Source organism: Lagopus leucura, unplaced genomic scaffold, assembly GCF_019238085.1.
Source record: "Lagopus leucura isolate 7727_CA_CO unplaced genomic scaffold, USGS_WTPT01 Super-Scaffold_100001, whole genome shotgun sequence".
NCBI lineage: Eukaryota > Metazoa > Chordata > Aves > Galliformes > Phasianidae > Lagopus > Lagopus leucura.
This window is the reverse complement of record NW_024962262.1, coordinates 57,305,182-57,314,179: the sequence shown is the minus strand read 5'-3', so window position 1 is coordinate 57,314,179 and position 8,998 is coordinate 57,305,182.

Here is an 8,998-nt window from a genome sequence, read left to right as displayed (position 1 = left end):
TTATTTTCTTTGATCATGCTTAAGCAGTTGTGTGTTTCATTAAAGACATCACTCTAAAGTTTCCTCTAAACCCATATAAGCACAAAATCATTCCTTGCCCTCCAGCTAACTGAAGCTTTATAGGAAATCTATCTCAAATCTTTTTGCATTTATGCCAGGCTTTATTCCTAGACCATCACACTGAACTCTTATAATCTGCTGTTGTTCAAAGCATTTTAATTTTGGTTCTTGGATACTTCCCCACAGGAGTCATATTTGCTAGTTATTAGAGGGTCTAAGATTTCATTTTGCCACGTGTGCATTGCAGCTGTTGTGCATTTATTCTTGTTGGCTACTTTTGGTCTGCAAGTACCTGAAGCACACAGCACAAGCCAAGTGCCAGGCCAGGGCAGATGCCATAACTCTTAAGGGAATTATGCCAAAACTACAGGCAGCAATGAACGCTCAGCCAACTAATGTGATTGACTATGATGCCTTTGTCATAATTATGCCTTAGAGAAATTAGCCTGGCTGTTGCCTTTCTCTGAAAAATAGCTGATCTCTACTTTTGTCACCATGAATATGTGACTGTTATTCTTTAGTTCACATTTATGTTGCCAGAGTGTAATATGTAACAAACATTAGCTTTTAATCAAAGATAATTCATGCATAGTTCATCCTGCAAAAATGCAAGTGAACAGATCTTGTGAATGTGGGCTATATCTTGCATTCTCTTACCTGAATGGTCAGTTAATTCGTGTTTCCTACTGTGTTCCAGGTTGCACTAAGAGTACTAGTTGAGAGAAAAATGTGCTGATCGCTTTGAAAAACTTTCTCAATTAAACAACAGAAGCAGCCTTAATCGCATGGCACACAGTGTACCACACACTGTACTCTGTGAAACCATTTTGCAATCGAAAGGCAGATTCATTTGACGGTTTCAGCTTCTTAACAACCCATTACAATAGTTGATTAGGAAGCTACAAGCCTGTGCCCCTTATAAAAGTACAGAATCAACTAAACTGTTGCAGTACAAATGCTAACTCAGTGTACTACGATTCCATACACCTAGAGATATAGTCTGCAAATCTAAAGGAGTTATAATAAATAAACAGAGATACTTGAAATGGCAAAACCTCCTCTGATTCTGTGTGGTGGCTTTGGACCTGTAGTTGTGAATATTTTCATTTCTCTAAGCACAAAATCTCAGAGAAAACAAAGATCATCTGCTATATATGCTTATGCAAACCTCGCTTCCTACGAGGACCAGTGATTCCTCACCAGTTTCTTGTGCTGCCACAGAAATTTGTTTGTTTGCTGTCCTTCCTGTTATGCTTGGTTTATAAGCTTCTCGGGGCAAGAAACACCTCTTGCACCTCTCTGTAACTCATCATGCACAACAGGTCCTTGGTCCATTTCTGACACCAAGAACAATCTGGCTCTTAGATCTCAGATGAAGGGGTTTCAGAATCCTTTTAAAGAACAAATGAAATATTGTTATTCCTTTCAGCAGAGAAGCAGAACCAAATGACAAGAAGGGCAACTGTGTATTCTGTAGAAGCTTAGAAATATTATATGAGAAATTGCTGCCTCATATTACCTTTAATTGTGTGTCTTCCTACCAGGAGATACTTTGTCAAAACAGAAATCAAAGTGGCCCCAGGAGAAATGTCCAAACAGACATCTTTTGTGAAGTAGGAGTCTTGAAAGCTATTAAAGGCAATTGGAAAAGGGCATTTTACCTAAAGATAGCAATAAAGCTGAAGTCAGAATTTCAAAAGAGTCAAAACTATATTAGGGTGGGCACATTTTGTGCATAGAATGATGATATTATTTTCTAGCCATCTGTCAAATCAAATTCAAAGGATTTCCAGATCCATGTTGCAAGGGCTGGAAACATCATCAGATGCTTTATTTTGGCTTTGATGCAAGGCTATGTTAGGTCATTGTCTCCAAGAGTCATAGTTTCTGGTATCTTACAAATTTGAAAGAAGGAAGCAGTAAAAATTTACAGTAAAAGCAAAGCAATAAGAAAAGCAGTGAAAAGCAGTAAATTCTCCAGCTTCTATACTGCCAACATGTTCTTTCATTTTGCTTTGGACAATAAAATGACTGCAAGTCTCAAAAGTACACTGGTAAGTTACTTCTGTTGATCCTTAAGAAATAATCACAATGTTTTCTGTTGTACATATTCTGCATTTTCTGAAACATGTAACCAATTATTCAAGGAGGAAAATAAATTGATTAACATTAAACTACAGCCAAGTTCTTGCTGATGGCCAAAAGAAAAAGAATGCCTCAAAGAGGTGGTAGAGACAGCAATGACTCAGCTGCTGGCATGGAAATTGGCATGGAGTTGTTGCAGGTAAAACATCTCCTGCTGATGCTCTGGGAAAGGATAGGGGTGAGAAGCTGAAACAGGAAACCCTTGGCTTCCCAGTCCCACCTCTAGAATCTCTCCTTGGTCCCAACATTTCCCACCCCGGAGGACCAAGGTGCACAGGAGCACAAGCAGTGCAGGCTGCCTCCAAGGAGGCTGGAAGGTGAGCAGGTCACCTCCATGAGCTTAGGGGGAATCCTCTGCTGCCTGGCATGACTCAGGGGGTGGAAGTCTCATATCCCAGGATGAAATGGGAGGAGGAGAAAAGAAACCACAGGCTGCTGCCTTCATCTCTGCTCTTCAAAACTCCAGTTATTTCTTGAAGTCTCCCCAAACCTCTACTGTTTCTCCGAATCTAAATTATCCATATATCTGTTTCATGCACCCAGCATTATCTAAAGTTGCAGTATTCCCACTTTCCTCTTCTCTTTACCTTCCTGAGTCCTCTGCAAATGTTGAAGAACTAGAACCAAGATTTCTCCACAGATCTCAAAGTCTTGAGCCATCTCTGGCTGCAATGACTACTTGGATAAGGATTGTGCAAACACTTTGGCCCTTCCCCATCACATGGTAGAAAGTAACTCTGCTAATGGAGGTGTCAGCATCCTTCTGGTCTCACTTCATTCCACCTTGATCCTTGCGCTACTCATTTTAATGAAGCCTAGAGTAGTGGAAGGAGAGAAATGGCCACTCTCCCACTAGCTTTATAAAACACATTGTGTTTAAGCCCTTATGTGACCCCACTGCTTGTCATTGCCCATGTTCCCTGTAATAACCGTGCTTACACTGGCTATTTCTGAGCTGCACATGTATCACCCTAGCTAGGAGTCAAGAGGTAGCTCAGGCAGGTATCCACACCCAGGAGATCAAGATCAAGACCCACACGGCCATGGAGAGTTCAGTCCTAACCTTAGATACACAAGAGAATGAAGGTCAGAGATCTCACCATTAAAACAGTGCATAAAATAACATTTTTTGGACTAGACCACCACAGACTGAGATCATCAGACTGAGATTTACTCACCCATGCCCACTGGGGTAGATCAGCTAGGTAGACTTGGCAGGATTGGAACGGACTGGACAAGGAGCAAGAAACACAGTGCCTTGCTGTGCAGCACCAGCAAAACCTAACAGCTTTTCTGCTTTTAATCTATCAGTCTAACTTTCTTTATCATTTTCTCATTTCCAATAAACTTCAGTTACAATTTTTTTTTCACTATATGTTTCTTATGAGATAATTTAACACCACGGATTTATATTTGTTATCAAGTAAAAGGAGGCTATGCTCTTGATTACAAAGAAAGATAAAATTCTGAAATATCATACATTAGGTAGAAAAAGATTTCTCTTTCCCATTGCTAAAAGGTTGAAATATATTTTTACTGTGAACTTTAATTTTCACTGTGCTCAAATGAAGCTAATTGGTTGCAGCTAAACTAAAAAGGTTCTATGGGCCATGGAATCAAAGCTTTGTTAAATTATGAAACTCTTCACCCTGTTGTCAGCTGAGACAATAACTAGTAGATAGTAGTAGATAGCTTTCAAAAATGAAGTTTTTCAGACCACCTAAAGATAACGTGGAATTTCCTCAGTGATTTGACCTCACCGGTTTCAGTTGAGCATGACTTCTTCCTAACACTATGCTCTGCCTTCTGCCTTTTTTCCTTTCCCTTTGTCAATAGAAACACAACTTTTTTCTTCAGTCTGAATTAAAATTTGCAAATTAAAATTTGCTCCTGATGGTTTTTTGTTTGTTTGTTTTTGTTTTTTTCCCATGACTCCATTCTGTATCCAGCTGCTTGTTAAAATATAAACTGCCTTGTTTCCTTACATACTTTTTGTCCTTCTCTGGTGCACTATCAAGGAGAATCACATCTTTGTTTTTCTCTTGCAAGCTGCATGGAACCTGATTCTTAGGCTCAACACTGCTGGCAAAATCTCTCATCTTTCCCTTCATCTGTCCCTCCACCACTACCACTGCCAAGAGCAGCTGCACTTTGAGAAAAGTCCATGTCTCCAGGGCTGAGTAGTTGCTGGAGGTTTCAGTGTCATCATGAAAGTAAGATATGTAACATTCTTTGTGACAAAGGAAGTTGGAAACCCTTACTGCTAGCTGCTAGTGAACTCAAAGAGCAAAAGTGTAGGTTCAAAAGCTTCTCCCTTCTCATCTGAACCCAGGTAAAACACAAGCAAATAACAGAGTGGCCTTTTCCATCCTGTGATTGTTATTTAGACCCATCTTTCTTCTCTGGGAATGCAGCAAAGTGGAACTAAGCTTGTCATTTGCTGGTTCCACTAGTGCTTTGATAGAAAGCATTTTGGGGGGTCAAGGCATAAGAAGGAAGACAGGAGTACCTGCAGCATGGTATGATATGGTTGGAGTCTCCTGTTGCTGAATGTTTTTTAGGTGAAAGCCTAAAATAAGGATAAATTCCCATCAAAATGCTCACTGCTATAAAATTTGTGCTTTTGGGACTCCAGCTGGGAGTAGGCATACAAACAGAGCAGCTTTCTCTTGCTTTGTAGTCCTTGGATCGGAATAGGGGAAGATAATAAGTTGGTCCAAGAAACAGCAGGTGTTAAATCTTCTGTTTTCACAGCTAATATTACACTTGAAACGGTAACCAAAAAAGCAAAGCTTGGATATTTGGGTTGTTTCCACCGAGAATAAATTAAATTTAATGTTTATTAAAAAGTCAGTGCTGCACAGAAATCTTTAATCCACTGGAAAAAGAAATTAACAGTTAAAAAAAAAATAACAGGAGGAAATCCAAGACAAACTTAGAGCTGTGACAATTTGTAAGAACATTAAGGTGCTACTGCAATTCTAATATCATTAGATGTTTTTCATCTTTAAAGGAAAATAAGTTACTGAATGTTATGTGGCATGCACATATATCTTATGTGGGTGTACGGATACATCACATGTTTGGAGTAGGCTATGAGATTTTCTGCCAAACTGGGTAAAGATGCATAAAATCTTTTTTTCAGCTTTAGCACTTCCTTTTCTCTCCAAGAAGAGGTCCTTTAAAACACTGAGATTCAAATCTAAGGCCTCCGTGTGACTCTTAGAAAAAGCATGATAGTGTGAACAGCTAGAGAAGAAAAAAAGAGTGTGTTCAAACAAAGTGGTTAGAACACATTTTTGTGTAACAAACAGAGCAGAAGACAAAAAATGCAATTATTTGCATGAGATGGATCTCTTTTTCAGGCCTGGATTTTTAATCTCATGCCACTCTGATAGCGTGAAGGTTTGGACCCAAAAGCTGTGCCTGAATGAAGCATTCTCAAAGCTGCTCCCTGACACCAGGGCCAAGTGGCATGGAGTGGTTTGTGCTCATTCTATTAAACTCCCTTACCATATAACATAGGGTGACTGTAGCTACACCGCACTCGGGAACAGTCCCTGGCCTAGCCTAACTTCTGAGCTGTGACTGGGAATCGTTTGGGAGAGTACTATTTGGCCAAAAGCAAGCTGGGGGGCATTTCAATAATTTACCAATATAAATAATCAAGTCCGGAGATGTGCCCTGGCACCGCTTCATTTATTAGAGCATGCACAGCTGACACGGCCAGCTGCTGAACCCTTAGCAGTACAGAGACAGCACAGATGGCCTTGGACCGCTTTCCTCTCCAAGCAGAGGTGCCGGGCGCGTGCCCAAGCATATGCAGCACTCCGCCAGGGGCCAGAGGAAACCCGTTTGTTGCAGAGTGAGCCAGAGCTCGTGCTGGTAGAGAAGCTGCTGCCTTCCAGCATCGCTGCCTCCTTCCCTGTGGGCCTGCGCAGGAACACAAGCCACCGTTCTCTTGATCCCAGAGCCAGGGAGGGATGGAAGATGCTGACATAGCCTGCCAGGGCACAGGAGGAGAAACAGAGGCCGGTGGTGGTCCTCTCCACAGCAGCCAGCAGTGTCCGCATGCAGGAGTCGAACGGCTGCAGAAGCCACAAGCAGGCTTACAGGATGAATGCACTATGCACTGTGACTTAAATCAGTGCAGTTCTCAATACGAGTGCCCTCTTTGTTTCTGAGTAGTACTGTAAGCATCTTTGGTCTGCCCTTTTCAAAATTTATCATTTTCTTTCTTATGAAATGTTTTCATTATTGGCCTGTTCTAATCATTAATTTCACAAACAAAATGTCTTGGAAGGCAGCAAATACCTTTTGTATGTCACTGAAAAAAGAAAAGCTTTTTTTTTTTTCTTTGTAAGCCATTTTTTAAGAATTGTGATGAACTAAAACACAAACATTTAAATGACATAAAAAATTAAAAGAAAACCACGTAAAGCAGCCATGCACAAATGAGCTCCCAATGTGAGATTCAAAAAGCTACTAGTTTGTGTCTGCCTCTGTGTCTATGCCTAGAATAAAAATAGGCAGCTCTGAGGAATTCAATACTTGTTTTTATTTTCCTCTCACTGCTCAGCTGTAAAGAGCTCATGAATATGCCATGGGTCTCAGCTGCTTCTCAATTGTCCAGTTAAAACTGTCCTTCAAAACACCTGGTTGCCACTGAGGACTGTTTGGATAGTTTGACCCAGTCCTCCCATTAGAAATATTTGTACTCCAGCAGTGTCCCTTGCCAGCCACTGGCTGACAGAAGCAGCATGGATGCGGAGTTTGGCTACTGTACTGCACCTATGTAGCAAGATTTTGGTAGTGGAGGGCTGCAGGGCAGCTGCAGGGATGGGCTCACGTCAGATCAGAGCCAGCTCTATCTAATCCAAAAGGGTCCTTCCACTTGTGCCTCTGGGAGAGCAGATTTAAGGAAGGGAAAAGCTGCTGTGCAACAACAGCTGGGAGAGAGATGGTGAGAGAAGCAGCTCCGCAGGCACTGACCGAGGTGAGTGCAGCAGGAGGGCAGGAGGTGCTCGAGGCACAGAGCAGCAACTCCCTGCAGCCCAGGAGATGCCCATGGAGGAGCAGGCTGTTCCCCTGCAGCCCACTGCAGGCACGGCATGGAGCAGACCTCCACATGCAGCCACAGAGGAGCTCACAGAACAGTGATGAATGAGTCCTGCTGGAGGCACAGCCTGTAGAGGAGCTGCGGAGATGAAGTGTTATGGGCTGACTGCAGCCCCCATTCCCCATTCCCCTGCACAATAAGTTATATGAATCTCTCTATGCTGAGTCCATTTTGCTGCTAATTGGAAAGTGGTCTCCCTGCCCTTATCTCAACCCATGAGTTTTTTTCATTGCATTTTCTCTTTGTCCTTCTGAGAAGGGGGAGTGAGACAGCAGTGTGGTGGTGCTATTTGGTGCGCATTCGTGTCTTCAGCCACTTGTCTCAGAGGCAGTCTTCAGCTTCCTCCAAAACTGATGGTGAGAGGACTTCTGTGTGAGCTGTTTCCTTGTTCTTATGCATTTACTTTTGCGAGATATGACAGTACAAGTTGTACCTTACCATTCAGAGTTTGCCTTGCTTCCACAGAAGGACTGAGTGGTTTGAGTGGGAAGGGGTTGGTACAAATTGGAAAGTATTTCTGAATTCACTGACACAAGCATCAACTTAGTCTGTCTGCATAGTTTGCAGCTGGTCTCAGTCCGCTGGCATCCGTGGATGAGCTGGCTCATCACAGCAGAATTAAAAAGCTGATGAAACAATGTCAGTGGTAGCAAGTGAGTAAAATACAGCAATAGCTGTTTGATCCAGGCTGCATTCAAAACTACAGAAGCTATTAAGGCAGTACTTACACATATTACGTGAGCCCTGAACAGTCAGCAGAGCATCCACAGCCATTCCTTTGCTTAAAAAGAGCTGGACTGTTAAATTTCCCTCACGTTCTACTCACTGCTTGAGATGCAGCACTGGGATCGCTCAGGTTCCGTCATTCATTCTCTTTTCCCTTCGTTCCTTCACAAGTAATGAGTGGTTTGCTGTCACATAAACACCTAGAAGCTCATTTTATTGAATGTTGCTGTTCAAGTATCAACCAATCCATTATTCAGTGCATACATTTCAGTTTCTTTGCCCATTTCCTCAGCTTTGTCCTTTCCTGTGCCTACAGTAGAAAGTTTACAATATGGGTGTCCAAGCTTTTGCCTTTCCTGGGCCATACTGAGTGAACAGGAATTGTTTTGGGCTGCACACACAAGGTTGATCTGAAAGTAATGCCTCCTATTTATTTCCATGGAAACTACCATTGTATGAATTGAGCATCATAATGCCATTTGATTGAGCAAATTATCTGCTACGAAACACTATTTTTCAGTGTAGTCACCACCACAAGCTATGCATTTTCACCAGCAATGAACAAGAGCCTGAATGTCACGCTTGGAAAAATCTGCACCAGCGAAGGTGACTCATTGTCACTGTCACCACTGCTAACATGTGCCACTCACTCACCACCTACTGTGCTCACATACACTGTTCGGTCTCCATCAACATTCAGCAACTATCTACGAGTGTCACTGGGTGCCATCTTCTCCACAAGGAGGAATTCACCGACACCCCTTCATTTCATCCACACTTCCATGTCGGGCATCATTGTGTCAGACTGCCCCTCTGCTGCCATCTGTCACACTGCGACAACATGTAACAGGATACTGGTGGGAAGGTTCAACCTCTACTGCCATAACACCAACAGCCGCCTCTGATGTTATGGGTCAAAATAATAAAACAGGAGGCAATACTTTCAGG